Source organism: Mus caroli, unplaced genomic scaffold, assembly GCF_978045245.1.
Source record: "Mus caroli unplaced genomic scaffold, Mus_caroli_1 scaffold_6, whole genome shotgun sequence".
Taxonomy (NCBI): Eukaryota; Metazoa; Chordata; class Mammalia; order Rodentia; family Muridae; genus Mus; species Mus caroli.
Window position 1 is genome coordinate 111314615 of NW_028227261.1, and position 16658 is coordinate 111331272.

At 48.4% G+C, this 16658-nt stretch overlaps 1 pseudogene across 1 annotated transcript; it reads left to right on the forward strand.

Moving 5' to 3' along the window:
• Positions 1-10466: 10466 nt before the first annotated feature.
• Positions 10467-16658, forward strand: LOC147004354 (sigma non-opioid intracellular receptor 1-like; annotated as a pseudogene). The gene is made up of 6 exons (XR_015047462.1): positions 10467-10628; positions 11810-11857; positions 13872-14016; positions 14152-14352; positions 14486-14578; positions 15708-16658. The product of XR_015047462.1 is annotated as a sigma non-opioid intracellular receptor 1-like (transcript).

The window sequence follows — 16658 nt, forward strand, 5'->3', positions numbered from 1 at the left end:
TAGGTGTGTGTGTGCATACACACCAGGCACAGTGATGCATTTGCCTATAGTCTCAGCTACTCTAGAAGCTGAAGCAGAAGATCATTTGAGCCCACAAGTTCTAGACCATCCTGGCCAATATGGTGAAGCCAATTTCAAAAACAAGCAAAAGGCTATCACTATCTGAAGGGCAGAGACAGGTGTATCAGTGAGTAGCCTGGCTACATAGAGCGTTCTAGGCTGTTGAGGTTTGGTCTGTTGCTATGTAGCATGATGCAAAATACTGGCTGGGGAGGTGAGGAGCTGGAGAGGTGGCTCAGGGATTAAGAGCACCAACTGCTCTTCCAGAGGTCTTGAGTTCAATTCCCAGCAACCACATAGTGGCTCACAACCATCTGTAATGGGTTCTGATGCCCTCTTCTGGTGTGTCTGAAGAAAGCAATGGTGGTGTACTCATATGTATAAAATAAATAAATAAATCTCTTAAATACTGGCTCCCAGGGTCTGGTCACTCCCACAGACAAGGACATTCTCATCTATACCAAAGTGATGCTATGTATCCTTGCCCCTCAAGTTATCCCTGATTGGTTAACAAAGATGCCTACAGCCTATAGCTGGGCAGAAGAGAAGAAGAGAAGTAGGCAGGACTTCAGTTCCCCAGCTTGAGGGTATATAGCAGAGAAAGAGAGAGAGAGAAGGAGGAGGAGGAGGGGAAGGAAGAGAGGAGAGGAGAGGAGAGGAGAGGAGAGGAGAGGAGAGGAGAGGGAGAAGGAGAGGAGAGGAGAGGAGAGGAGAGGAAAGTAGGAGAGAGAAGGAGAGGAGAGGGGAGGGGAGGAGGAGGGGGAGGGGAGAAGGAGAGGGGAGAGGAGGGGGAGTAGAAGGGGGAGGGGAGAGGGAAGAGAGGGAGAGGGGGAGGGAGGGAGGGAGGGAGAGGGAGAGAGACACTATGGGGTAATGGATCCTGAGAACTGGCCATGAGGGCAGACCAGTTGGAGTAAGAGCAGCCCAAATGGGACTTAGCAAGTCACATCCCTTAGTTTAGACAGAATAGCCATTGAGGGTTGATATACCCAGCTCTACTGCTGTCTTAGGCTTATTACAAATATAAAGGTTTAGGGTTTTTTTATCTGTGTAGCAGGAACAGTAGGGCTACCTCTATGTAAACGCTGGGGTCAAGGCAGCCACAGAAGCATCTCCTGCAGGAGGACCTAATTGAGGACTGCCTGAGAGACCAAGGATTGCTAGTGCAGACAATGCCAGCCAATCAGGAACTGCTGTGTAGAAGAGCTGCTTTCTTGAGACCAATGGGGCGCGGGTGGAGGGCACTAAAGGAGCCTGCGGCAGTGTTCAGATGAGCTTGCTGAGAGGATCCTCACCTGCTCCCAAGGTCTGTGTCGATGATGTCCATGATGATGCCGCCGCCGTGACACCTCACCTCGGCGGTAAGCACTCCAGAGCACAGGAGACATCTGTTGACTAGGGTGGTGAATGGATGACTTCGTCGCCCTCATGTTGTGACTGCTTGCAAACCTCCTTTTCTGGGGGTTGTCTTTGTCTGTTGATGCCAGGACTGTGCTCCTGGTTTGACCTGATCTGCTCTTCTTCTCCGCACTGTGCCCCCTTCTGTTGCTTCTTTGGAGAGCCGGCCCCTTAGTGTTTTTGTGTTGTGGGTTTCTGAGAAGGTGAGTGCCTGGACCTCATTACTGTCTTCTTTGCCTTTTCAGTCTATCTGTCCCAGTGACCTCGCTTTTGGCCTCCATTCAATTTGAGGGAGAGCTTATGGTGGCCAACTCTCCACTTTTCTTTGTCTTTGGTGAGCGTGCTGTGGTGGGCATGCAGTGCATCTCACCATCTTTTCTGTCTTCTTTGTCTTTGTCTGCTCATTTTCACTGTTGGTCTGGATTCATCCTGGTACCTGACATAGAGGCTGGTTTCCCAGGTGATGGTACCAGGGATCGGCTCCCAAACACCTTTCCTTCCTGGGTACACGGTCCAGACATAAGCGCTTTGAGTTACACCTAAGGGAATTTGTAAGGAGCCGCCTTCACATTCGCCATTACAAGATGGCGCTGATGGCACTGACACCCGTGTTCTAAGTAGTAAACAAGCAAGCTGCGCATGTGTCGGGGTAGCTTTCCACGCCATGTGCTCTGCCTGACAACTCCGGCTGATGGGCTGCAACCAATCAGGGAGCGACACGTCCGAGGTGGAGGACAGTCCTCCATAAAAGGGAGAGGGCTCCGCCATCTCTCTCTCTCGCTCTCTCTGGCTCCCTCTCTGGCTCTCTTCTCCACTGGCTCCTGATGGGGTAAGCAATAAAGCTTGTGCTGCAGAAGATTCCGGTTGCCCTGAGCGTGTTCTTACCAGGGGACACAAAAGCTCGCAATAAATGGCACCGAAACCCGCGAGCTACTACATCACGGGGAAGGAGCGGTTAATGAAGTGTTCCCGGAAAACAGACTGTTGAGAAGGATCCGGTGTGGATTCAGAACTCTTCAGCTGGGGAACTGTGGTAATGAAGTGTTCCCGCAAAACAGACTGTTGAGAAGGATCCGGTGTGGGTTCAGAACTCTTCAGCTGGGGAACTGTGGTAATGAAGTGTTCCCGCAAAACAGACTGTTGAGAAGGATCCGGCATGGGTTCAGAACTCTTCAGCTGGGGAACTGTGGTAATGAAGTGTTCCCGCAAAACAGACTGTTGAGAAGGATCCGGCATGGGTTCAGAACTCTTCAGCTGGGGAACTGTGGTAATGAAGTGTTCCCACAAAACAGACTGTTGAGAAGGATCCGGCGTGGGTTCAGAACTCTTCAGCTGGGGAACGGATGCACGTTCGTTACAGCTTTACAAGGTATGTCTGGTCTTGAACTTTCTCTAGTGTTAAAAGCTTTTTTGTTCCTTTTCACATGTCAACAAGTGGTTAAGACAGGGTGGAGAATTCTGAACGAAATTCAAGACAGTCTATCAGAAGTAAAGCGGGGAGAGAGAGCAGGAAAAAAGAGAAAGCATGGCGCGCCAAATAAGTATACAGGCCTTTCCACGGGTCTTGAACCCGAGGAAAAGTTAATGTCAGGGAAGAATACCTGGGGAGAGATTAGAAGGAAAGAGGAGAAAAAACAAAGGAAAAAAGAAAAGTTAATGTCAGGGAAAAATACCTGGGGAGAGATTAGAAGGAAAGAGGAGAAAAGAGATGAGTTTAAAGAGCCAGTTCTTAGTAGCTGTGAATCAGATAAAGAAATTAGCTCTTCTGAGAAAACAGACTTAGAGGAGGGAGCAGCTCGTTATGAGAGAGAAATGCGAGCTTATAGGTCAAGAAAGAAGCCAAAAGCGGCTGGCAAAGGCCAGCTTGCTGCTCAGCCTCTGGGCAGTTGGCTTCAAAGTCATAGTGCACCTCCGCCCTATGCGGAGCCCCCACCCTGCGTAGTGCGTCAGCCCTGCGCAGAGAGGCAGTGCGCAGACTTGTTCATTTCAAGAGAGGCACAAAGGAAGATACAACAGGCATTTCCGGTCTTTGAAGGAGCTGAGGGTGAGCGTGTTCACGCTCCGGTAGATTATACACAGATTAAAGAGCTTGCCGAATCGGTCCGTAAATATGGAACCAATGCTAATTTCACCTTGGTGCAGTTAGACAGGCTTACTGGCGAGGCATTAACTCCTGCCGATTGGCAAATGATTGCAAAAGCCGCTCTCCCCAAGTGCGGGCAAATATATGGAATGGAGAGCTCTATGGCAAGAGGCTGCACAAACGCAGGCCCGAGCAAATGCTGCCGCTTTGACTCCAGAGCAGAGAGATTGGACCTTTGACCTGTTAACGGGTCAGGAAGCTTATACCGCTGATCAAACAAATTATCACTGGGGAGCTTATGCCCAAATTTCCTCCACGGCTATTAAGGCCTGGAAGGCGCTCTCCCGAACAGGTGAAGCCACTGGACAATTAACAAAGATACAGCGGCTGAACGTCATTGTTCAGAGCCAGATAGGCCCAAAGAGATGGTTAAATGGAAAGATGTTTTAAATAACAAATGGAAAGGCCCGGATCCTATTTTGATAAGATCCAGGGGAGCTGTTTGTGTTTTTCCACAGAATGAAGACAACCCATTTTGGATACCAGAAAGACTCACCCGAAAAATCCAGACTGACCAAGGGAATACTGATGTCCCTCGTCTTGGTGATGTCCAGTGCGATAACAACAAAGGGAGAGCAGCGTTGGGAGATACAGAATTGGACGGCTAAATTTGAACAGACCCTTTGAAAATTGAGACTTGCCCCACGCACTTGGACCTGTCCCTGACCTAAGGACTCTCTTTTCAACATTTTCCTTCTTTAAAGAATGGGTGGGGGTGGAATTATTTGGAGCTGTTCTTTGCTGTGGATTAGTGTTGCTTCTCTGATTGGTCTGTAAGCTTAAGGCCCAAACTAGGAGAGACAAAGTGGTTACTTCCCAGGCGCTTGCAGCACTAGAACATGGTGCTTCCCCTGATATATGGTTATCTATGCTTAAGCTATAGGTCGCTGGCCACTCAGCTCTTGCACCCCACGAGGCTAGTCTCATTGCACGGGATAGAGTGAGTGTGCTTCAGCAGCCCGAGAGAGTTGCACGGCTAAGCACTGCAGTAGAAGGGCTCTGTGGCATATATGAGCCTATTCTAGGGAGACATGTCATCTTTCAAGAAGGTTGAGTGTCCAAGTGTCCTTCCCCCAGGAAAAACGACACGGGAGCGGACCAAGACCCCTTTGGGTGATGAGCCTGGGAGGAGGTTTTGTGTAAAACCCCTATTTTACACACTGGGGATTTGACCTCTATCTCCACTCTCATTAATATGGGTGGCCTATTGCTCTTAAATAAAAGAAAAGGGGGAGATGTAAGGAGCCGCCTTCACATTCGCCATTACAAGATGGCACTGATGGCACTGACACCCGTGTTCTAAGTAGTAAACAAGCAAGCTGCGCATGTGTCGGGGTAGCTTTCCACGCCATGTGCTCTGCCTTTCCCGTGACGACAACTCCGGCCGATGGGCTGCAGCCAATCAGGGAGCGACACGTCCGAGGCGGAGGACAGTCCTCCATAAAAGGGAGAGGGCTCCGCCATCTCTCTCTCTCGCTCTCTCTGGCTCCCTCTCTGGCTCTCTTCTCCACTGGCTCCTGATGGGGTAAGCAATAAAGCTTGTGCTGCAGAAGATTCCGGTTGCCCTGAGCGTGTTCTTACCAGGGGACACAAAAGCTCGCAATAGGAATTCCCTACTTAATATGTGACTTTCGTCACCTCTTCTGTCATGTTTGTCATATCTGTTCGTCATTTGTTTCTTTTGTGCTTGTTGACATGGGCTCCCTCCCCTCCACCATCAAGGAATCCCAGATTAGGACTCTGAAAACCCTCTGGTTACTCATGGTCTCAAGGTTAAGATTCATGACCTGGACCAATTTTGGGAGGAGGCCGTTATATTGGCCCCCTGGATATCGCCGGAGAACATGTGGGACCCTGACCTCTGGATGTGTGTTCTCTTCCTCGACTAAAAGCTTGAGGTACAGTCTGGGATTACCCCTCCCTTGTTCTTTGTCCCCATCCTCCTTGCAGTCATTGCCAGTCTTAAGAATTCTTCCCCAGAGGAAGAGGCAGCTGTCCATAACAATCACTGCCCGGATCAGGCTAATATTCACCTTTCCATTACTGACCCCATCCCACTTTCTCTAGGCAAACAGGTTGATTTTAGTGATGAGGATGAGAGCGCCTCTGCTCCAGCCCTCCAGCCATAAGGCTCCAAGCCACCCTCTAGCCCTGCTGTCCCAGGTCCCTCACTCATAAGCCCTTCCTCTCCTGCCCCATTGGAGGTACCCCCAGATTACCCCTGTGGTGATTTAGGGGGACTTTGCCTTCCATTGGTCACCCCTGTGCCTCTCGCCTGGGGGCCTCGTTCCCCTCAGGCATATAGTGAGGCTTCCCTGTCAATCTTGGCCCTGATGTGGAGACTAAGCCCTGGATTCCCATGCCTCTGGCGGACTTGGCATTAATCAGAAAAGCTGCCAACATTCTGGCCCAGGTTCCACTTATTAGCGAAGCAATGGGCCATGCACCTTCCAGACCTGTGACAATTGGTATAATATCCTTAAGGCAGTGCTCCACCCTGCTGTGTTTCTTAATGGGAGGTCTGCCTATCATGACTTGGCTGAGAATTAGACTAGGATTAACCTGGAATATAAACTTAACATTACCTTTGATATGCTAACTGGCCATAGGGCAGACAATAACCCTGTCACTCAGGCCACTATCAGGGACCTTTTACACCTGTTGCAGCCGACATTCCCTGCAACCTTTGGGGAAGATAGATTCTGGAAGACATGGATGCTGTCCTTACAATGGATAATAGCACCTTTTTTGAGGACAGAATGCAAAATGACCCACTAGACTGCCCATTTTGGAACCTAAGCTTTCTGCTCTCAAGGAACTGGTCTTGGAAGAATTAGTTTTGGGTCACTTGGAGCCCTCAACCAGCAGACATAATATTTCCATTTTTGTCATTGAAAAGAAGTCAGGGAGATCTAGGCTTCTACAGGATCTGAAAGCCATTATGAACACATGCACAAAATGGGGACCACTCAAAAGGGATTGCCTCATCCTAGTGCTATCCCACCAAATATAGTGTAATGATCCCATATATTAAGGATCGTTTTTTTTCCAGAGACCTTTGCCTCTCCAGGATAGATGCCATTTTGCCTTCACAGTATGAGAGCCTAATATGAATAAGCCGACTAAAACATCTCAGTAGACAGTCCTGCCTCAGGGCATGAAAAATAGCCCACCCATTTGTCAGCTCTATGTGGCTGAAGCCATACAGGGAGTCCCTGGGCTGTCCTTGTAACCCACTACAGGGATGATATTAAGCTTGCACACCCTGGTTGTCTGATCTTGAAGGGTGTCCTCTCAATTGTTGGTCAACTTGGAAAAACTCAACTTGTAGGTTGCTCCCAAAAAGATTCAGAGAGTTCCCCCATAAGCCTTCCTAGGCTTTTCTATTTATGACAAGATTAGGCCCCTGGCCTTCTCCATCGTGGCAAAAGACTCCTACTCCCTCGTGGAACTACAACAATTGTGTAGAACTGTTAACTGGCTCAAACATTTCCTGCCTATTCCAGACCAGGAGATGAGGCACCTCTTTTCTCTCTTGGGGAAGCCTAGCAACCCCTCCACCAAGGGTAAACTAACATCTGAGGCTACCAACCTACTACAGAAAGCCATGGCGCTCCTTTCTGTACCACCTCTGGCAAGGCATGATCCGGGGAAACCCCTTCTGTGGTCCCTTGAGGGGGTCTTAGGAGTGTTGTGGCAGAATGGGCTTCTCATGTGGTTGCACCAAGCCCACTCTGATTTACTTAAGGTTTCCTCAAAGTTTGACATTGCCTTCTACCTTTCCCTTAAGGTGAGAGTCTTAGCAAGGAGAACTTACAACAGGGAACCAGACAAGAATAATTCTACCATTCTCATTAGGATATTTTCAACCACTGTGGGCAGATTCCATCAGCTTTCAATAAATGGTAGTGGGGTGCACAGGCTTGTTGGAGAATTACATGCCATGAGACAAGTGTCCTACTGCTTTGTTCCAGCTGCCAATTACAGTTAAACCCCATAGCATACCTAGCTCTTGCCCCATTCTCAAGGCAACTGTCTTAGTCAGGGTTTCTATTCCCGCAGAATCACCATGACCAAGAAGCAGGTTGGGGAGGAAAGGGTTTATTCAGCTTACACTTCCATACTGCTGTTCATCACCAACGGAAGTCAGGACTGGAACTCAAGCAGGTCAGGAAGCAGGAGCTGATACAGAGGCCATGGAGGGATGTTCTTTACTGGCTTGCTTCCCCTGGCTTGCTCAGCCTGCTCTCTTATAGAACCAAGACTACCAGCCCAGAGATGGTCCCACCCACAAGGGGCCTTTCCCCCTTGATCACTAATTGAGAAAATGCCTTACAGCTGGATCTCATGGAGGCATTTCCACAACTGAAGCTCCTTTCTCTGTGATAACTCCAGCTGTGTCAAGTTAACACATAAAACCAGCCAGTACAGCAAACTATGGCCTTTTCTGGTGCTAATAAAATCAGATGTGGGGTTCTTATCCAAAGATGGGAGAGAGGAGACACAACTTACATTCTCCCTAATTCTGACTCAGTGCAACTAGGTGAATTATTTGGACTCCTGAAAAGGCTTGAGTGTTGCCCACAAGAGCCAGGTAATATTTTCTCAGATAGCCAATATGCAGTACAAGCTGTCAGTACCCCATCTTTCTCCTATATTAAAGAGCAAAACAGCCCTGTACATGTCTGCGTGTGATCTATCCAGAAGGCTCTTGAGAATAGGGCACAGACATGGTTCATCTCACACATAAGATCACATTCTAAACTGCCTGGCACATTAGCAGAATGCAAGGAGAGAACCGATGCCCTGACTATGGCTGTAGGCATGGAATTCCTGGAACAAGCCAGAATGTTACACCAGAAATTTCATAAACTCTTGTCTGAATTGCCTACATCACAATGTAAACATCTTGCAAGGTCCCGTGCAACACATGTACCGCTTGCACCATTGGGCCCCTTGGCAGATCAGGAGTTAGCCCTAGAGGTCTACTCCCCAGTGCAGTCTGGCAAATGGATGTCACTCATTACTCAGCCTTGGGTAAGTTTAGGTATGTACATGTTGTGGTGGATTCTTGCAAGGCCCTCATATAAGAGGTGGCCATGGCAGGTGAAAAGGCCTCTCATGCTATTAAGGCCATGAAATCAGCAATGCTTGTAATGGAAGTGCCTTGGACACTCAAGACTGACAATGGACATGTTCACTCATTGTGATGGTTTGTCTAAACCTATGGAATAGGTGTGTCACTGTGGGTGTGGGCTTTAAGACCCTTATCCTAGCTGGCTGGAAGCAAGTATTTTCCTAGCAGTCTCCAGATGAAGATGTAGAACTCTCAGCTCCTCTTACACCATGCATGCCTGGATGCTGCCATGCTCCGACTATGATGATAATGTACTGGACCTCTAAACCTGTAAGCCAGCCCCAATTAAATGCTGTTCTTTATAAGACTTTCATTGGTCATGGTGCCTGTTCACAGCAGTAAAACCCTAACGAATACGCTCATCTCAACAGTTCAGAGCCTTCCTAACCTCATGGAGGATCAGCCACTCCTTTGGGATACCCTATAATCCTCAAGGCCATGCAATTGTAGAAAGACCAGATCGCTCCTGGAAGGGAGCACTTGCTCAGATCACCTCCACAGAATCCAAAAGAGATCCACACCTAGCCATGGTGGAGGTTCTATTCCATGTGAACTTTCTCTCCTTCTATGAGAAAGGGCTGAGCCCCGCTCACAAACATTGGGCATTCTTGCCAAGGACACTCCTCTCCCATTGGTTAGATGGAGAGACCAAATAATGTCTCAATGGCAAATGCCTGCTTCCCTTCTAACAAGGAGCAAGGGAATGCTTGTGTTTTCCCCCAGGACTCAACTACATCAATATGGGTACCCTCAAGAGATGTTGCTAGCTATGAACCAGTGGGTAATGAATGAGCCAAAAGAAGATCAGGACGTGGAGATGTATTGTACAGTATACGTTTATTAATTTTTCTTCAGCCTGAGTGGGCTGATGAGCTCTTGGCTTTGGTGTTACTGCCCCCCATTCTTTTGCCTGTGGCAATTAACTCCCCAGCCTACCCTGTTCCTTTCTCTTCCAATGTGAGTTTGGGTTTGCCCTTCATGGACTTAGTCACTACTACATGATGATTAGAAGGCACCATGTGTGGGAACTAAAAAGGGGCTGCCCAATGCCCAACAATAATGGAGGAAATTCTCTGCTTTACCACCAACGTCTTCTCCATCGGCCTTTTTTATCTAACTACACAGCATGATCACAGGGGACCTTCATGGTAATCTAGCCTATGGCACCATGTTAGGCATGGAACTTCATGTTCCCCTTACTGATCCCAAATCCTCAAAGGATCTGCCCAAGCATATCATGTCCAACCCTGCCTTGTGGTCTTAGGCTCCTTCAAATGCCCACTTTTGTGAGACTTCCTATCCCTTGGGAACACTGACAGCCTGAACTAGGTGTAAAATTTCCTAGGGACTACCAGATATTGTCATCTAACCTCACATGGCATGTGGAGGTTTACCTCACATGATGCTTCCAATATTACTCCCTATGTTAACAGGGATCCCATTAGATTCCACTATGACCCCATTATGAGCAATTGGGATTTTTGTAGCCCCTCTAATTGTCTTGATTTATGTTCCCTTACTCTCCTAAAACGTGACTGTCTCTTTAACAGGACATATTTCCACATAAACCAGTCCGTGGAAATGTGGACTGGGATGAAACCCCATGAATGTGACCATTGGCAGGCAGGTTGGCTGGAAAGCCACTCCAGTCTGTGTCCAATCCCTCTTTTTCTTTCTGGTCACTAATACCTCCATTGTCAGAGACAGCCTTGACTGCTCCAATGAGAAATGTCTCCTGACCATCTGCTGGATGGGGTATTTAACAATGGCTATCCTGATGAGGGAACCAGCTGCTATTTGGATGCCTGTGGTGAATACCAATCTTACTTCCATGTTGTCACTTTGATGACCCAGACTCAAAACTGCTACATCGTGGAAAGAGGGAATTTGGTATTAAAGCTGCCCTCATTGTAGTCATTACTGCAGGCATTGCCGGGCAACAACGGCTGCTGTTCCCTTGACCCAGACAGCCATCACAGCACAGACTGTCAATGCTGTAGTCTCTAAGTCAGCTGAGGTACTGCAAGCACAGAATCAACATCTTTATCAAGCCATCACATTTTACAACAATACATTGACATACTTGCAGAAGAGTTGGCCCTTATTAGGGACTTGTCTCTACCGGCATGTGAACCCAGATTTCACTCAATCTGCCTAACTAACCCCTTACCAGGTACATAACTCCTCAAAGCCTCACAACAGTTGGCCCAGTATTTTAAATGTACCTGGTCAGACAAATCCTTTAAATATTATGGGCTGTTAAGGGAAAACATACCCAACCTCAATGTGACCAGGGTATCTGTGCTCTCCCTAGATACAGGATTCTTGGGGAAATTGTGGGACAATTCTAAGAGGCTGTTTGACTCCTCATGGATAGCCACTTCTGCTATGATGGGAGGAATGATCATACTAATAATTATTTTTGTTAAAGTGTCTCACACAGCATATCTCCAGGCAGCACTCCATAAATAAGGTGACCCTCCAGGTGCTGAATGCTCTCAAAAATCCTGATTGTGACCTTCCTAAGGAAGTGATCTAAACATGGATGGCAGAGATCCATGAGACCACCATGTAGGTTGTTCCTCATCTCCCCTGTGTGTGACATGCTTCTGGACTGATATCTCTTTTAGGGCTGGTAGTCAATGACGGGTAAGATCCTGGAAGACAGGACAACCTAAGACAGGCACAGTCCAGTATACTGGAAATCCTCCAAGGTGGGGTCAACAATGTTGAGGCAATGGCATCCCAGCTCCTGTCAAAATTTAAAAACTGTCAAACAGCTAGGCTGTCAAAATTTTAAAACAAATGGCTGGATTTGTAGCAGGAACTGCTGAACCACCTTTATGTAAACAATGGGTGTCATGCAGCCACAAAAGCATCTCTTGCAGGAGGACCTAATTGAGGACTGCCTGAGAGACCTAGGATTGCTGGTGTAGACAATGCCAGCCAATTGGAAGCTTCTGTTTAGAAGAGATGGTTTCTTGGGACCAGTGGGGGCACAAGTGGAGGGTATTAAAGGAGCTACATCACTTCAGATAGTTTGCTGGGGCATTTCTCACCTGTTCCTGCAGATTGTGATGTTGAATCTGCACCACCTCACCTCTAACCCCCAAGAGCAGGTAGGGTCAGGCCACAAGTAGTCCAGGGCACAGGCAACATATCTGGAGATTAAATTATCCAAGACAGGAAGAAACCCCCAGTTAATATTAAATGTTTATCACAACACTAAGCAGCTAAAACTTTTTAGGAGAGACCCTGTCCCAAATAAATGGGGAAATAAATAAACAAAGAAACCTATGTGATGATTCCTAGACTGCAAAGTCTGGAAGGCATCATATGTATTTTTTCTCTTTATGATTTATTTTTTTTTGAGTGTGTGTGTGTGTATCTAGCATCTATGTCTGTGTATCCTTGAACTGGAGTTACTGATGGTTGCGAGCCATCATGTGGGTACTGGGAATCCTCTGGAAGAAAAATACATCCTCTTATCCACTGAGCCATCTTTCCAGGACACCCAGAAAAGGTCTCTGTGTGTGAGTGTGTGTGTGTGTGTGTTGTTGTTGTTGTTATATTTTTCTTGTTTTGGAGGGAGCTTTTTTGGCATTGTTGTTTCCATTCCTTTTGAGACTGGGTCATATATCTCCAAGACTGGCCTTGAACTCTGTATGTAAAAGGACAAGTGCCAGGCGTGGTGGCACACGCCTTTAATCCCAGCATTTGGGAGGCAGAGGCAGGCGGATTTCTGAGTTCGAGGCCAGCCTGGTCTACAAAGTGAGTTCCAGGACAGCCAGGGCTACACAGAGAAATCCTGTCTTGGAAAAGAGAGAGAGAGAGAGAGAGAGAGAGAGAGAGAGAGAGAGAGAGAGAGAGAGAGAGAGAGAGAGCGCAAAAGGAAATGTCTCTGCCACATAAAAATGCCATGAAAAGCCACTCCCCATGTTTCATGAACCCCTCCCTCACATTTGCCTGATGGATTTCATTCCATCAGTTCAGTGTGTAAGGCCAGTTTCTTCTAGCTCCTTTATGGGTTTGGCTGTTGTTCTTGTTGTTGCTTTAGACATGGTTTCCTGTGGTCTCTGCTGACTGTTGCCACGGTGACCTTGAACTACTGATCCTGGTGCCTTTACTTCCCACGTTGTAGAATTACAAGCTATACATGTCTTACATTGTCTTTTTCTAACATGTATAATCCTAACCATGTGCCAGGTACTAATTACTTTAAAATATTAATTCATTTAATGTTAATCATAATGAAGGTATGGGCTACGAAGCAGATACTTTTTAAAGTTAGTCTATGTTACAGATAAAGCTATCAATGCATACTCTTAAATGCTGACACATATGGGCTCTCTGCCTGAGATCTTAGTCCAATTTTGCTCCCCTCCTCTATTTAGCCCAGAATCATTCTGTGGCAACATCGAATCCCATAGCTCCCCAGTGAACAAATCTATTGGTTTTCAAGGTCTTTCACACTTCTGTGCTTCAGAACATAGAATGAATCGTAAGATCAGAGAAAACACTACGCTAAACATGCATGGTGGTGCGTGCCTCTGATCCCAGTATTGGAGAGGCATCGATCGAGGCCACCCTAGTCTATAGGCCAGCAAAAGTTGTCAGATATATATATATATATATATATATATATATATATATATATATATGTATGCTGTCTCACACTCCTCTGCTCTTTGACTCCTGGAATAGTTCTCATTGACTCTCTCTCATGGACACTTCAGATATCACCGCTTCTTTCCTAAGGTTCCCATCTTCAACCTGCTTCTGTGCTAGCAGACCTAGAAAGCACTACTTCTGGGCTCGCTAGCTCAGGTGGGCCAGTCCATTCTGGGTCTCCCCGCTTGGGGACACCAAGACTGAACCCAACTGGGTGGCAGCCAGTAGGCGAGGCCCCGCCTCTCACCTCTCCTGCAGACCGCTCCACTAAACCCTACTCTCTCCCTTCTAGAAAATGGTTCAATCCAGAGGGTGGTGCTAGGTGACCCGGACGTTCCGATTGGCCCCGGCGAGCCGTACCACGGTGGCGGGGGCGACCGTAGGCAGCGGCTTTTGAGTCGTGAACCCATAGCCTGTGGCCCTAGTTCAGTCTTACGTTGGTGTTGCCAGGCTGCCCGCTAGGATGCCGCGGGACGGCGGTGGGCATGGATCACCCTGATTCTGACTATTATCGCAGTGCTGATCCAGGCCGCCTGGTTGTGGCTGGGCACTCAAAACTTCGTCTTCTCGAGAGAAGAAATAGCGCAGCTTGCTCGACAGTACGCGGGTGAGCCGGTGAGGGCGGAGAGAGGGGTGGGCCGACACGAAGCGGAGCCGAGCGGAGCTGCGTTTTCCGAGGGCTTGTCCTCGCCAAGCTCAGACCGCGGGCTGGTCTCACCCGCGCTTCTCCTTTTTACATCAGGGCTGGACCATGAGCTTGCCTTCTCTCGGCTGATCGTGGAGCTGCGGAGGCTGCACCCAGGCCACGTGCTGCCGGATGAGGAGCTGCAGTGGGTGTTTGTGAACGCGGGCGGCTGGATGGGCGCCATGTGTGTTCTGCACGCCTCGCTGTCTGAGTACGTGCTGCTCTTCGGCACCGCCTTGGGCTCCCATGGCCATTCGGGTCAGTGTTGGCGGTGGGTCGGATTGGGAGGCTGGGACTGTTCGAGGGCCCGTGCCCTCCATTCCAAGGTTTGGCTGGGCCGTGTGTTGACGAGGATTCCCTGATGGTCGGTGTCTATTTTACTGTCAATCAGGACGATACTGGGCTGAGATTTCTGACACCATCATCTCTGGCACCTTCCACCAATGGAAAGAGGGCACCACGAAAAGTGAGGTCTTCTACCCAGGTGCGTAAGGAAGTTCTGTCTGGGGGGGGGGGGGGGCCCTCTAGCTAGGGACGGGCATAAGACTTGGAAAGGGCGTGTTTAGAAGGCCTACCAGTGATTTCCTTCCTTCCCTCCCTGGTAAGCCACAGGTGTTTCCTTAGGGTCGAGCTAGGAACCCTGATGCTTTCGACTGTTAAGGGAAACAGAACACGGCAGTTTCCAGTCATAGAGAGCTTGATTTTTTTTTTTTTTTATCAGCCTGTTTAACCCAGCAATTGTCTAGGAGACAGTCATACCCAAAAGTTAAGACAGGCATTTGTTTCCCATCCTTCTTTTTAAACGAGAGTGGCAGTTTGGGGTTTTTGTATTTTTGTTATTGTTTGTTTTTATGCGTCTGGGTTTTGCTTACACACACCAACCCCTTAACTGCCTAGTGCCTTAAAGGCCAGAAGAGGGCATCTGATCCCAGAGACTGAAGTTATAGACTGTTATGAACCTTCATGTGGGTGCTGGGAAGTGAACCTGGTTCCTCTGGAGTAGGAGCCAGGGCCCAGCTGAGCCATCTGGCTAGCAAACTCCTGGTGGTGTTTTTTTAATGGACCTCTGCATCCGTTTAAAAGAAAAAAGGCATGGACTTGCTGGTGGAAGGTTAAGCATCACACTTTGTGACTCAACAGGCACATTTCTCAGAGAGCCTGGCAAGCCCTGTAACCACACAGAATTTCCACCAGATATGATTGTGGCTTGGAAATGCAGATGCCATTATTCTATACATTAGCCTGTAGCTGGGTTGGGTAGCCTTCCAGGGGCCAGGTAATGCCATTGGTATTAGGCGTTTTGGTTTTTGTCCTCTGATCAAGCAGCTTGGCCAGTAGGGTAGAAGAACTTTTTCTTTTCTTGAAACTGTCTTTTCATTCCCCTCCTCTCCATAGATAGCTCATAGGCTAGGCAAATGGAAGTATGGAAGGCCAGGGCAGAGCTGGGCTCCTCATGAGGTTTCTTACCCTGTCTGTCTCCCAGGAGAGACAGTTGTGCACGGGCCTGGAGAGGCAACGGCTCTGGAGTGGGGACCAAACACATGGATGGTGGAGTACGGCCGGGATGTTATTCCGTCTACCATGTTCTTTGCACTAGCCGACACTTTCTTCAGCACCCAGGACTACCTCACACTCTTCTATACCCTTCGGGCCTATGCCCGGGGCCTCCGGCTTGAGCTCACCACCTACCTCTTTGGCCAAGACTCCTGACCAGCCAGACCTGAAGGAAGATCTGTGGATGGACAGGAGCGGGCAGGACCACATCCATCTCTCTACTCACTGGAACTCATATTCACTGACAGCAGCGTATACCATGCAGATATTAAGTACCTGCTGTATGAGGAAGGACATACATACTTGTACATCCAGACACAGCTCTTGGGAAGCAAATGAGACACAGAGATGCTAAGACTTGTATGTACTGTAACATCATGCACTCACATCCACCCAGAGAGGGTCTTCTACATATACTCCAGGGGGCCAGTCATGTTTGAACACACATCACAAGCTTGACTCACTGACTCAGGCTTTCCCAGAGCCTCCTGCTGGCATTCAGGGCTCTGGGATTAAGGGTTGAGGTAGATGTTACACACTCTACCTCACTCTGATGCCTCATTCCTGTAGTAATCTCTGGTGAAGGAAAAGAGGAGCTGCCCTTCGGAGGTCCCCTTCACCTGCAGCTATGATGCCCTTCCCTTCATCCCTTTCCTCACCATATGCCTTATCTCCATTCCACTCCCCTGCTATGCAAGTGCCCCCCTGGCTTGTCCTCCCTGCCCCCGGCAACCAGTTCAGCTGGGAAAGCAGAGGCATGTAGAGGATGCTAAAGGGAAGGGAGGTCCTCCACTAGGGAGACCCTTGTTGGGGTTAGAATGGGGAAGCTGGCTAGTGCCCCAGGGCCAGTTCCCAAGGAGAGGACCTGGAGAAGTAAGCCGGGGTCCAAGGAGCCACCCCATTCCAAAAGAAGCCTTTAGTGTGTGTGTGCACACCCTATCAGTTTCCAGACATATCTGTTGCAATCTCTGTCTTCTTGTCTCTCTCTGTTAATAAAAACATATTAAACA